The following is a 15625-nucleotide window of genomic DNA, read 5'->3' on the forward strand; positions in this document are numbered from 1 at the left end:
TTGACCAAACATCATTTATTATTGTTTGTTTAGTTTATTTAACTAATTTTGAATAATGATAAGAGTGGTTCACTCCATTCCAGTTTTGAGTTCTTTCTATGTGTGTTTTCTCTGCATTCTTTGCCACATAGAAGTATCCTTTGATCTCATTGTGCGATCTTCTCAATATGTAGCCATTCTTTGAAGATTGCACCATTTCTTGATCAAGATCTCATTACAACAGAACTTAAAAAGAACAAAGAGATCTACAAATCCACAAAGAATACATACACAGGCCTACATTGACCTACATTAATCTATTTACTAAAGATTATGAAATTTACTACTTCACCATCTTCTTGACCAAAACTGTGATACCAAATTAGAACTTGAAATTTTAGACATAGTATTCACAAATACTCCTAAAACCATATTCTCAATTACACGCTTCATTCAATTACAGACATAATATTCATAAATACTCACAAAACCATATTCTCAATTACAGGCTTCATTCAATTACATTAGATATATAAGTCTATGTTTAGAACTTGAAATTCTAGACATAGTATTCACAAATACTCACAAAACCATATTCTCAATTACACACTTCATTCAATTACATTACATATATAAGTCCATATTTCAACTTTATAAAAAGACTCAAAACTTCGAGTCGAAACACCAAGTCATAAATTACTACCATGGAATTAGTTTCGAACACTAAAGAGTCTCAAGATACTCTCGAAATATTCAAACAATCATTGCATATAAAGCTATCTTAGATCCAATAACTACCTCCTATAAATCTCAAACCAACTCCAAACTCAGCATAAAAGTTAGTTCCGAACACTAAAGAGTCTCAAGATACTCTCCAAATCTTCAAACAATCATTACATGTATAGTTGATCTTAGATCGAATAACTACCTCCTATAAATATCAAAACAATTCCAAACTGAGCATAAAAGAATTATCTTTCAAATAAATATAATTCCACTATTAAAAATCACTCTATCACTTTACATGATTTAAAACATAGAATAAGTGAGATTAGTGCTAAATAAGAATTAAATTTTTAAATTTATTTAATTAGTTATTGAATTAACTTATTATGAAGTATGAGCATCAAACCATTAAAAACATCACAACAAAGTAAATGGTTAATGATACTTAAATCAGAATTACAATATATCCATTTCCAACTCTAATGTGAATGTGGTGCACATCAATTTTGCATAAGCTAATGTGACAATAATGACATAATCATCTATGGCCGTGCCTATTTGACTATGGAAGTTATATGAAATGCCGAAAGCATTGCAATTTTGTTATTTTTTTTCAAAAATTAGAAATAAAAAATATGCTTTAAAATAACTTTATAAGTGAAAACTTTTGATTAAAATATAGAAATTACATAGTAAACTCCGCTTTTAACTTAATGATATTAGTAACTTTATAAGTGAAAACGTTTTATTAGAATATACCAATTACATAGTGAACTTGGTTTTTAACTTAATGATATTAGAAAATATATCAGAACCATGGTTTAGGGGAATACTTCATTATGTATATAAATATATAATAATAATTATATTTAAAAAAATATGTATTTTAAATTTAGTTTTGATCAATAATTTTTGAATTAATTTGTTTATTTATTTATTCATTCAAGTAACTTATTCTAAAGTGAAGTAAAGTAAGACAACCGGAGCCATTAAAAACAAAGTAACCAGGCATGTAGTTTACTAATTCATAAATCAAAATTACAATATATATCTGATGCACATCTATCTTGCATAGGCTAACATGACCATAATGACATAACTGTCCATGGCCATGGCCATGCCCATTCAGCCGTTGAATTGATATGGAGATGCCTATATATCTCTAAACTATCTATATATCAACACATAGTCATAGATAAACAGATAATCTTCGACTGTATATATTCTTTCTTTCCCATACCTGCAAAACAATAACAGTGTAATTAAGCAAAAGAAAAAAAAAAAGAAAATCATTAGGTCTTTCTGCAGATGAAAAGAAACCGAAATCATAAACCATGACATATTTGTGCATATATTGCGCTGAATAAAGAGCATAGCATAAATTTTAGAGAGGAAAACAAAGGCCACTTAGTCTAATTTGGTCTGCTTAAGTCGCCATTACCTGGTGCTATAAGTTGCTCTAGAAGTTGATCGGGCTGTTGCTGCCGCCCTTGCCTTTGTTGTTGCTGTTCAGGGTGTTGTTGCTCTTGCTGTTGTTGTTGTTGCCCACGATGGGATCGCCGTTGATGGGTCCGTTAACGGGATTGCCGTGAATCTGGGTGTTCTTGTTGCCGCTGTTGGTGGTGTTGCCGCTGTTGTCGCCGATGATGGGATTGCCTTGGATCTTGGCGTTGCGGCCTACGACGTTCTTGTCGCCGCTGTTGTGCCTGCGGTCGACCTTGTTGTTGTTGCCGCTGATGTTCCGCCCTGCCTGTTGGAAATTGCTCATCTTGTTGGCTTAGTAAGAATACTGGATGGTATCAATAAGGTGAAACTGGAACACCTTCAAAGCCAACAAATCCCACTTAGTGTGCATCAATACATAACATGATGAGCAAATCATTCGTAACTGTGCATCAATGCATAACGTGGACATAGAATATGAGCAAATCATTGATATCTGACATAATAGAAATATAGAACAATACCTAGGTTACACGAAATATACAACCATACCTACAACTGGAGTAGGTCAAATTCCGTAAGCAAGAGGTGAGAAATACAATGCCATAGGCTGTCTTATATAGAAGCAGGCGAACTCCAAACTCGGATTTGAAAACCATCTACACTCCCAAACAGGGTCAAGTTTTGTGGCCTCTTCCGTGTCGTTATTTTTTTCATCTCAAGTCGAAGCTGATATTCTCATCCCACTAGGGAAAATGTACAAGAGTGTCACGATAATGGCATCGTCAATTATGCAAAGTCCAGCGTCAGGAGGATGACATAGATGGACGCCCGATCTACAGATGTAGCTATTTCCACTTATTGGCGCAATAGGGTAGACAAGTTTCAGCCAAAAAAAATTCCTTGCCCTCTTTACAGATGTAGCTACTCTCATTTGCGCAATTGGTCACACGAGTTATTCTTTTCAGCTTAGAAAAACAAAAAATTTGGCCCCTCTACAGTGACGGGTTATTCTTATTCAGCAGAAAAACACGAAAATCTTTGCCCTATCTACCGATGTAACGACTCGCGTTCGTGCAATTGGGCAGACGAGTTATTCCTCTTCAGCGCAAGGAAAAATAAAAGTGAAAAGATGCCAGCTTTTTTACTTTAAAAAAAATAATGCGCATACACTCTTGAATAGATGGAACAAATCAGTACACTTTTCCGGACAGAGTGACTAATATATTATTCGAAGTAAATAGTACAATGAAAATAATTCACACACTTTTCAAGAGACAACTAATGACTCTATTACTAGAAATAAATAGTATAGTGACTTAGAGCAGATGATTTATTTTTTATGGTTTGGCGTGGAGTAGTTTTAGAACATTACCTATGTCATTTAATTCGTTGAAAAATCAGCAAACGTGAATTAATGAGCTACGAATTATTGGAGGTAGTAAGAATTTGGAGTGAAGTGCTTATGTTTACTTTTATCATGGGACCCTTTTCTTCCAATGACCTTTGGCATAATTTCGCATGCAACTCTTATTCTTTTACTTTTATCATAGGACGGGACTTTCCTCTTGCAATGACTTTTTAGCATAATTTGCATGCAACCCTTATTTTTTAGTGGACTTTTACCATAATCTTGAATTGTATCACTTGTCACTGTATACTCTTTAAGGAAAATTAGTGTATTTTATGTGTCTTATACTCTCTATTCACAGCATACTTTAGTTTTGGTCGTCTTTATAATGATTATTTTCTTTTTTAAGTTATTGAAAATTTATTTGAACAAAATCACTTTGTTAATTATCCTTTTAGAAATACATTTTTCCTGGTAATGTCTTTAAGGATATATATAGTTTTATCTTGTAAAATAATATATAGCATTTTCAAGTTTTTCTATGCAATAATATTAGTTGGATTCATAAATAGACTAGGAATGTAAACATTTAAGGAAGAAATTTTGAATTCAAAACCTTGATTATTCTTAGAGAATTCTTTGGGTGTGGTGTGATGAATTGAAGTTGCCAATAGCTCATCATCTTCCCTCTTATTTAGTTTTTTAAACCATTCATTTGAAGGGTGGTGGAGAGCCCATGGCATGCCGCTTTATATTTGTTTTAGGTTGAAAAGGGGTTTCATGAAGTTTCATGAAGCCCTTCCTTTAAACCCTAACATTGTTTTTAGGAGAAAGTTTGAGATTGTAGATATTCTAAAGCTAATGTGGACCACTTCATGGACAAATTAAGGCTTTGTGTTATGTAATGGTATACATGATTTGTATACATTAGCCTATCTCACTATTAAAATCATGCCAAGAGATGGTGACATCAACATACAAGCTTGTTGAGCGGGCAACCTGTATTGCCAACTTAAAAAAAAAGGGATCTTCATCGTGTGAAGTCCCAATTAGACCTTAGAACTTTTGGGATAGGAATCTCATCCAATATGTGGGCATGAAATCCACCATGATTGTTTTCTCTTGGATTTCAAGTGAAGAGATGTTAGGGTGAAGACAAGTTTGAAATACCTAGAGAATGAGGACGAAATAGTCCACAAATGACAAACTTGTAATACTAGATACATGAATATAACAACAAAACAACAAGAAGAAGTACATCTCAAGAGAAGTTAGCTACTAAAACCATCTTAAACATAGTAGAATAAGAAAGTACTATAGGTTAATTGCAAATTAGTTTACAACTCAATACTAGCATTAGTGTGAAATGAAAGAGTGAATATTCGAATGGACATATGAGCAATAAGACATGAATTATCTCATCAACATATAATTCACATGAATGCAAACATGCACAGATAATTGGAGTATTGGATAGCCATTACAACTAACAGATGAATGCACAAGAATCCATGCCAAGAATTAAGAGCTTCTCATTGATACTACTGCAAATCCAAGTACATGTATAGCAAGTCCATCAAAATCAAATAGTGGAAGGTACAATGCTCATATCATCTCTAAGATAGCCTCCTTGCCTCACCACAACTCAGTCTACAATCACCAAGAGCTAGAGTGCTCACACCTACCTAAGTATTAACAACTATGCTAAAAGTCTCACGTGCCAAAATCCCCCTTACTTAGAGGTACAAGGAGACATTTATAGAAATCGGAAATTGATCCTTGAACTCCCCCATGACTCTTCTACTACTTCATGACCTTTACACTCATATTGACTTTTACAATTCCCACATGACTTTGTTATTTGATATTTTTATGGCAATATAACATAAGGAAATGTGACAAGACTCATATGGAAATGTGACAAGACTTGATGTGGTAGCTTGGTAATGTGGTAGATTGTTGGGGAGATATTGAACTTTGTGAGAGAACCTTTCATGTCTTATCCATACCCTTGTGTAACTTTCATGCAAGTTGGACATTCCAATGATTATCATTGCTTAAGATCACATATCCATGCTTTATGTTGGGACCAAATCAAAGATAGTCCTTATAGTAGTTCTTGTATACTATTTGGTCTGACATCATATTCTTACTTTATCAAGCCTATGAACAAGCTCGTAAATTTCCTTAATGAGATAGTCAAGTTTCGAGTTACCCCATCCCATTCAAGCTTATTTGTATTCATAAGAAAGTTCATTTTCTCATAGATATGATCGAAGTGTTGGAGAATCTAACACTAACCACTTATTAGGTGTCAAAACCATCCATCCAAGTGTCCTAGTTCAGTTTCATTTAGTCAAGTTAAATGAAACTCTTTGAGAGAAACATCTCAAATTTCTTCCAGCAAGTGTCCTCTCATTTCATAGACAAGAGGCCAAGGAAAAAGTGTGAAAGTAGCTTGAATTTCACACCTATGAAGAAAACGAAATGTGCCAATTGTGCATCTGTAAAGAAAGCACATTGCCTTACTTTAGCACCTCAGCAAAAATGAAATTGATGCAACTAAGTTGAGAAAGTGCGCAAAATTGTGCAATTTATCTCTATCAGAAGTTGCGAGGATCATGAATGTTTTTAATAAAAAAGGAGCATATGACGTTTATCAAGGGCTCCATGAAGTCATCTTTGCATGAAGTTCAAACGACCATGAATTTGTTTTGCACGAAGGAAAATGAGTGAACCTGTGAATGTTCGTGGTATGTTTTAAAAAAAACATAAAGGTTGTTGTCATATTTTTTAATAAATTCTCTTTTTAATGAGTTAAAATTCATGTTAAAAGGAGTTTTTTATTTAAAAAAGGGATTTAAAAAAAGGTGTAAAGGGAGATTTGAAATGTTTTGACTGCTCTTGAAATGTTTTTGAGTGCCTTATTTAAAAAAAAATGGGTTTCTTATTCAAAGTTTGTTTTAAACAAGAACTTGAATTATAGAAAAAAAAGGGAGCATTGCATTTTTTAAGGAGGTTTTTTAAAGCTTTGAAAAGGAGATTAGAATAAAGGGGCATTGTTCCAATTAGCTTTGGGCATTGGGATTTTTTTTATAAAAAGCCTCACCCCTGAAAATTTCTAGACCCATTTTTTTCAACGTTGAGCAACAGAGAAATCATTGGAAAGATGTTTTTGTTCTAGACAACTGCTATGTCTACAAGTACATTTTCTTGTTGAATTGCATTATGTCAGTGGTCAAAAAATGGGAAATTCCAAGAGACTATGAAATTCAAAACAAGCACTACATATGTGTGAAGCCTTTTTTGGAAGAATTTGAAGTGAAGAGGAAAAATAATTCCTTCACATTAAAATGCAGAAAATAATTTTTAGATGACAACACTCTACTCCTAATTATAGATGAAAAGACAACCAAGGAGGCTTTGAACACACTTGAGAGGATTTTTGGTGTAAGAGGGAGCATTGAAGTTGAAGATTAAGGGGTTCTATAGTAGCATATCTAAAACGAGATGAAAATTTTGTTGAATCCCACTTTTCTCACCCAAAAGTGGATGATGTGTAGGTAGAATTTGTAGAAGAAGAAGAGAAGGAGCACATAGATGCTTGTGAATTCTACTATGCAGAACTAAAAGTGGATGACGATTTGGTAAAACTAGCAACAAAGCTTGTTGATGACAATTTGGTTAATCTAGCAACAAAACCTACTAATGACAATTTGGTGAATCCAACAACATTGCTTGTTGATGAGAGTGAAGCTACCATTGGAGCAGTCAATGTTATGTTCAATCCAACAATTCAATTTGTTGATGCTAAATTTGATGAAGACTTGTTACCTCTTGATGAATGGTTGTAGATGATACAATAGAAATATCATATTTGTTAGAGTCTTACCTTATAGTAATCAAAGTCAAGTTTGGTCTTTTTATTATTTTGGTTAATTTGTAAATTCTTGCTATGACCTCATAGAGATCAAGTCTTAGTGTCAATTTGGGATAGGATATACTAAAGTTTTGAGTGGTGAAAGAAATCAAGTTATCAAGTTCTTAAAAGGTCTATATTTAGTAAGTCTAGGGTTAATGTGTCATCCAAGTCATGGATAAAGGCAATAATTGGTTTGGTATTTCATTATTGGGACAATTCAGTGATGTATTTTCAATGAGTTGCATGGTCAAATCAGATAGTACATCATATCCTTGTCACCATAAGTGTTATGAAACTAGCTCACACAAAGATAGAAAAGATAGATCAACGCCTTAGAATTCAGCCTCTTCGAGGGGGCAACCTCCTTTACATTACATAAATGAACAATTCTTGGATGATTGAAATGACAAAACCTCCTTTCTATATATAGGAGTCTAAGGGGTCACAATATAACCAAGCCGACCTAACAATAATAATATAAAGGCACAAAAATAACAATAGATGGATTCTATGGGGCATAGCAATAACAATATGGGGACAATAGGGGCATAACAATATTAATAAGGGATACAACTATAATATTAATGGGGGCATCACTAGTATTATAGGGACCTAACATGCCCTCTCCTTCAAAAAAGTGTTGACCTCAACGCTTGAATAGTTTTGGATGCTTCTGTATAAAATTCTCATCCTCCCATGTGGAATCTTCAACGGATAAATTCTTCCACTTGATGAGATACTCTGAAATGGATCGATTTCATAGTTGTCAAATTCTTGTTTCTATGACTACTTTTGGTTCCAATATAATTTTTCCTTCCTCGTCAAGTTCTGGTAATATTGTGTGAACTGGGAGCTTGTCACCTATAACCTTCTTTAAACATGAAACATGGAAAACTAGGTGCACTCAAGAAGTTGCAGGAAGCTCCAATTTGTATGCCATAGTACCAATCTTTTGCAACACCTTGTACGGACCATAATACTTTGGTGACAATTTGTTATCCTTCTTAGCTTGCTTGAGGGACATTTGTTTATATGGTTGTAGCCGTAGGAATACCCAATCACCTACATCAAAACTTATTTCACTGCGATGTTGATCTGCCTGTTGTTTCATTCTATTCTGCGCCAACACGAGGTTATCCTTTAAGAGTTGGAGAACTTGTTGTTGATGCTCGATGTGATGTTCCACTGCTTGAACCTTAGAATTTTCTCTAAAATATGATGTGATGGATGGTGGCTGATATCCATAAAGTGCCATAAATGGGGTCATTTTTGTTGCACCATGGAAGGAAGTGTTATACCACCATTCAGCTTGAGGCAACCATTTGACCCATTGTGTCTGTATATCAGATACAAAGCAACGAAGATATCCTTCCAAACATTTGTTTACTATCTCCGTTTGCCCATTAGATTGAGGATGATAAGATGAGCTATGAGCTAACTGAGTACCAAGACAAGAAAATAATTCTGTCCAAAGATTTCCTGTAAAAGTGGGATCTCCGTCACTCACAATAATCTTTGGGTTTCCATGTATCTTTTGAATTGTTTCCATAAATGCCGTAGAAATTGTACTCGCTTTAAATGGATGTGATAATGCACAAAAGTGTGCATACTTGGTAAGTCTGTCAACTACCACAATGATCACACTCTTTCCCTCAGACTTGGGTAAACCTATGATAAAGTCCATTGAAACCTCCTCCCAACGTTGGCTTGGAATGGATAAAAGTTTTATTAGACCTGGTGCCTTAATTGTTTTAGCTTTATTTTTTTGGCATACCAAACATTCCACGAGAAAATTTTGAATATCCGATTTAAGGCCATCCCAAAAGAATTCCTTCTTAACCCTGTGGTAAGATTTTAAAAATCTTGAGTGCCCTCCTAAGGGAGGAGCGTGCAATTCTAGAAGAATCTTTTGTTTCAGTTGGGAATTATTACATAGGTATAAGCGATCTTTGTACCATAACACAACATTTTTCCAATTAAATGTATTAGATGTACTGGAATCTTGTTGTAACTTTCGAATAAGTTCCCACACTTCTTCATCATTCTTCCATTCCTCCCTTGCTTCATTTATCTAATCTGGTTGGATAATAGAAATGGCACATAACAATGCTTCCACATCCTCATTCTTTCTTGAGAGTGCATCTGCCACAACATTTTGCTTCCCTTTTTTGTATATGATTTCAAAGTCATAACCCAACATCTTTATGACCCATTTTTGTTGTTCTTCAGAGGATAATCTTTGTTCTAAAAACTATTTAAGGCTATCATGATCCGTTTTTACCTTGAAGTGTCTTCCCATTAGGTAGGGTCGCCATTTCTTAAGTACATGTAGTATTGCCAACATTTCCTCCTCATAAATAGCTTTGTGTAAATATATCCTTTGATTAGACGACTTTCAAAAGAAATGGGTTTTTCATCTTGCATTAAAACAACACCAATTCCATTTCCGGAAGCATCACATTCCACAATAAAGGTTTTTTTGATGTCTGGTCTAGCTAAGACCAATGCTTGGCACATTGCCTCTTTAAGATATTTGAAAGCCTTTGTTGCTTATGGAGTCCATGAAAATGCATATTTCTTCAACAATGTTGTTAGAGGTGCTGCTATTTTCCCATAATTCCTAACAAACTTGCGATAATATCCTGTTAACCTCAGAAATCCTTGCAAATGCTTTATGGATGTGTCGATTTCCCATTCCTTAATGGCTTTAATTTTTCTAGGGTCTACCTTAACTCCTACATGAGATATAATATGACCCATATATTCCACCTCTTGTACTCCAAAGAAACATTTGGATCTTTTTGCATATAATTGTTTCTCCTCCAATAGTTGTAGCACCCTGTCAACGTGTTCAACATGATCCTTCCAAGATTTGTTGTAGATTAGTATATCATCAAAAAATACTAACACAAATTTTCTAAGGAAGGGTTTGAAAATGGAATTCATCAAACCTTGAAATGTAGAAGGTGCATTGGTAAGGCCAAAAGGCATAACCAAAAACTCATAGTGACCCTCATGAGTTCTAAATACTGTTTTCAGAATGTCTTGAGTCTTCATTCTGATTTGATGATATCCTGAATGAAGATCTAACTTGGTGAAGTAAATTGATCCATGCAATTCATCCAATAATTCATCAATGATAGGAATGGGAAACTTATCTTTAATAGTGAGCTTGTTGAGCTCCCTATAATCCAGACACATGCGCCATGATCCATCCTTCTTGTGCACCAATACTACTGGAGCAGAGAAAGAACTTTGGTTAGGTTGAATTATACCAACCTCAAGCATTTCTGCAACCATACATTCAATTTCACTCTTTTGGGCATAGGGATATTTGTACGGCCTGCTGTTTGAGGAACACTTCCTAGAATCAAAAGAATAGCATGATCATGATCACGAATTGGTGGGAGACCTTTGGGAGTCTCAAATACCTTGGAATGATTATCCAAGACTTTTTGGAGATCTAGAGAAATAGATGATTTCGATGTGGAAACATCTAGCGAACATAATTGTGCAATTACACCCCGTTGTTCCTTTTTTAGAAGCTTTGTCATACTGTTAGAGCTTATTATCTTTCTCGGTTTCCGTGCAATACCCCTTAATTCAACTTCCTTTCCTTCCGCATAAAATTTCATGAAAAGTTCTTGAAAGTTAAAAGCTATTGTACCCAAGGATTGTAGCCATTGGACTCCTAGTACAACATTAGCACCTTGCATTGGAATGGAAAGCATTGGAATTTTCAATACATATTCTCCCATGGATAGCTTGATATTATGGGACTTTCCAGAGCAATTTACCGTTCCCCCATTTGCAACCATCACTTGACACTATGGTGCTAGATATAGGAAGCAATTCAATTCTTTTGCTATCTTACAATGAATAAAATTGTGGGTGCTTCCTGAATCAATCAACACTATTACCTTTTTCTTCTTGATTTGTCCTTCTATCTTGATGGTTTGAGGACTGGTAATTCCAGCGAATGCATTACAAGATATGGTCGGATTCATTTCTTCTTTATCTAGGCTTTGTTCCTAGAGTATATCCTCTTCTTTTGACCTTTCTTGCTTCTTTTCTTCTTCCTCTTCACAATCTATGTAGAATAATTTCTTCTCCACGCACTTATGACCTTTGGTGTATTTGCTATCACAACTGTAACAAATCCCTTTTTCACTTTTTTCTTCCAATTGTTGTGGTGTCAACCTTATAGATTGTGGAAGGCTATGGGCAACAACACTTCCATCTTTATAGTTGTGAGTGGTATGCTTCCTGGTTGCCATAATTTTACTTTCCATTTTTCTTGCTAACCTAAATTCCTTCTCTAATGAATTAGGTTCCCAAAGACGAACATCATGTTGGATATTATCCTTTAAAGTCCCTATGAACACATCAATCCTATGCTCCCCTGGAATATTTTTTACACTTATGTTCAATTTTTGGAACTCCTCAATGTGCTCCATTATTGAACCCTTTTGTTTGAGACTTATCAATTGGCTAAAAACAGTGTTGCTTTTTGTATCCTCATAATGTGCTGTCAATTATTTCGTAAAAATTTCCCATGTGATAATTTGTTTACGAGAGCAAAGCCATTGATACCATACAAACTGATTTGGTTCCAAATATAAAGTTGCAATATGTACCTTTTGTGTGTTTTGCACATTATTGAGATCGAAAAATTGCTCCATATATAATATCCATGTTGCGGGATCCTTGCCATCAAACTTCTTCATATCGATTTTTGGAATATGATGGGTCTTCGATCCAACATTAGAGTCTATGGAATCATGATTAAGACTTATTTTGTTCTCATCACGAGTTTCCTTTATTACCCTTTCACCATTAGTGACCATTTCTTGTAGCAACTTATTCAAATTTATCTTTAATTCTTCCATCTTATCATCCATGACATCCATTTTAGCGTCCATGCCATTCATCTTAGCGTCCATGCCATTCATCTTAGCTTCCATGCCATCCATCTTAGCTTCTACGCCTTTCTTTAAACAATCCATCTTAGCTTCTTCACCTTTCTTTAAACCATCCATCTTAGCTTTTACATCTTTCTTTAAACCATCCATATTAGATTATGTTACTTTTTGTGCAAGTGACACTTGTTGCACTTGGTCTCCTAATTTTGATATATCATGTTGCATTTCTTCCTCTTCTTCATGAGTCATGCTAGAGCTTTCGGGTTGCTTACTAGGTGTTTGCATTTTCTTTCCTTGGGGTATCAATTATCGATAATAATGCTTTACTATGCCCTTTGAATTCCTTCAAACTAATTTTTCAAACCAAGCTTATGCAAAAATTTAAAAAAAATACACACCTTTTTTCACTTTGTAGGAGCTCAATATTGAATTTGATATATCTCTGTAATTTCAAATTGTCCAGTTCTGAAATTGTGACCTGTAGTAGCCCTCTGCATCCTCTTTGCAATGCCACCAGTCTGCTCCAAATTGGATTCTCCAAAGAAGAGTTATGCACATATCCCAAGATGACCTCATTATAGACCTTTCCATAAGAGCAAACTTGTATGAAGTGCCATGTGTCACTGTTTTGACCTTTGGCTCTAAAAAATATATACAAGAAACTACAGTCCGTCCTCTTTCTACACCTCCTTACAAAATTTCAATCTGATGGTTAGAGAGAAAGTTATGATGATTTTCCCCAGGTCACTTGTTTGGAATGTAATTGAGGAGTCTGCAAAAAGACCAAATTCCTCAAATCGTATCTCTGCAAATATAGTGCAAAAATCTATGAAATTTAGACCTGAGGTTCAGTGTGATTTCATATCAAATGCTTTTTTTTTGTCGCTTCTAAAATGTTGCAGAAAAAATGTTATAGAGAAAATGCCACGATGACCTATTTGGATCAGTGAAACCCTAGAATCTAAAGCTCTAATACCAAATGTTCAAACTAGCTCACAAAAAGATAGAAAAGATAGATCAACGCCTTAGAATTTAGCCTCTTCGAGGGCGCAACCTCCTTTAGATTACATAAATGAAAAATTCTTGGATGACTCAAATGACAAAACCTCCTTTCTATAAATAGCACTCTAAGGGGTTACAATATAACCAAGCCGACCTAACAATAATAATATAAAGGCACAAAAATAACAATAGATGGATTCTATGGCACACAGTAATAACAATATGGCGATAGTAGGGGCACAACAATATTAATAAGGGATACAATTACAATATTAATGGGGGCATCACTAGTATTATAGGGACCTAACAATAAGTTGTTGTTGCACTTTTCCTTTGTGTTGCGCTTGAAAGAAGTTCCAGACTGCGTGGAAGATTATAAAGATTTGTTTTAGATTTCAAAAAATCCATCAAGCACACTACTCATCCTCCTCATATGCCTTGAATATTAACAAGATCTCGCTACATTTTAACTACAGGGGATTTGCTCCACTTCCGCAAACCGAAGGTTTTCTCACCACCATGACCACATCGAGGTTTCAACTTTTGCTTTTCTAAAATGATTTAGGTTTTTTGAAGTCTAATTCATATTTAACAACTGAGGAGATCACCCAGACAATATTTTAACCCACATAGCCTTTAACTCGTTGTTCTTTCCTCATTGCCCATGTGTTTTGGTAAATTTTCTACGTACAGAAATAAATAGTTTTTGTGGTTTGGTCTGTGACATAAATTATTGTAGTTTAAGCTTTTAAACATAGGCATTTTCCATTCAAAATATTGTTAAAAATCATCGACCAAACCCTAATTCCATTATTGTTATATTCTTGCTGTGCTAAATTGTTGAGCATTGTCATTATATTTTGAAACCCTAGGAATTTTCATTATGGGCCATGACAACATCAAAGAGGAAGAAAAGGTATAGAGGGGGTGACATAGTCATATTTGAACCTCAATATCTTACCTTGGTGAATTCAAATCCAACTACTAGGGTTGCATTTGAGCAGACTCGTTGCATCAAGTTTTGTGAAAAGATAGAGGGTTACAGTGTTCAGATGACTAGAGAATTTGCTATAAATTTCAATGGAGGAATACAAGGTTGGAGAATTTATTTTACTAGTTTCGTAGGTTAATATCTCCGCAACTAAAAACATCCAATTGCATGGAGAAAAATGGTTCAAGGACATGCCAATAGATAAATTCAACTACAAATATATTCTAAAGGCAAAGTATAAAAACAAAGAATATGGGACTATCGTGCCAAGGGAATATCTTCTTGAACCTTACAACAAATTACTCAAGTTGATTCAAAAACTTTTCAGTTGTAAAGGAAAATTTGGGAGGGTTTATCAATATCACTTCAAGTTATTCATGCATTTTACAAGTAAAAATCATTTAAATATACCTTTTTACTTGTTTAGGAGCATTGGTAAGATGGAAGATAAGGTTCAAGGTAAGAAGAGTCAAGTGGAGCACAGTATCTTTCATTTCCCCTTGATAAAATTGTTAGTGGTGGAAGACTTGAGGAAGAAAAATTAGTCGTGAAAAGCATTTTTGGATTCATCCAAGTTGACAGTTGAACTTTCAGATAGTCCGATAGTCCCTGGAGAAAAATTGATACACCCTAATTAGTGGAAAAGGATGTTCAACCAACAGTAGAAGGCTCATTCAAAAGGCCATAGACTTTAGTTGATCAATATGATAGGCAAAAAGGAAGAAAGATTCATTTCTCTCGTGAGGTGATGGGGTTTTCCAGATAACCACACACAAGAGCTGCTACAAAAAGGCTACCCATTGAAAAAATACCTTAACAACCTATTGAAGTTCAAGACACCATACCAGAGAATATTTATTTAGATGACAGGGATAAAGAGATTATGGAACTGCAGGAGCAATTGAAAAGGGCCCATTTAGTCATTGATTAACTTCAACATGATAATAGGGAGTTGAAGAAGAATATTTTGGAAAACTCATCTGAATTGGATAACGCAGAACTAGTAATTAAGAAATATTCACTTGTCTCCACATTGAAAGGTAAAAGGAAGGAAAAAATTGAGGAAATCCATGAGCTAGAGACCTCAGAATCAAGGATCCCTATAACCAGATATTCAGCTAGGAAATTGAAGCTACAAAAAGAAATCGCCCTGAAATAAAAGTCAATGCAAGGGAAGAAAAAGACTTAGTTGGATGACAGAAAAAAACATTCAATAGGCTAAGGAAGCAATTGAAGAAATCTCAGGGTGAAATCATCAATATTAGAGAACAAGATGAAAGGGATAAATA

At 34.6% G+C, this 15625-nt stretch overlaps 1 long non-coding RNA gene across 1 annotated transcript in view; it reads right to left on the reverse strand.

The window, feature by feature from the left end:
• Window positions 1–1694: 1694 nt before the first annotated feature.
• LOC149185801 (uncharacterized) overlaps window positions 1695–15625 on the reverse strand; it is a 42355-nt gene continuing 28424 nt past the window's right edge. The window contains exon 4 of the long non-coding RNA XR_016255661.1: window positions 1695–1857. This is a non-coding gene — a long non-coding RNA (uncharacterized LOC149185801). The remainder of the gene's footprint in view (window positions 1858–15625) is intronic.

Source organism: Pinus tabuliformis, chromosome 3_1 (assembly GCF_031772625.1).
Source record: "Pinus tabuliformis cultivar Carrire ecotype Pingquan chromosome 3_1, CPIR1, whole genome shotgun sequence".
Lineage (NCBI taxonomy): Eukaryota > Viridiplantae > Streptophyta > Pinopsida > Pinales > Pinaceae > Pinus > Pinus tabuliformis.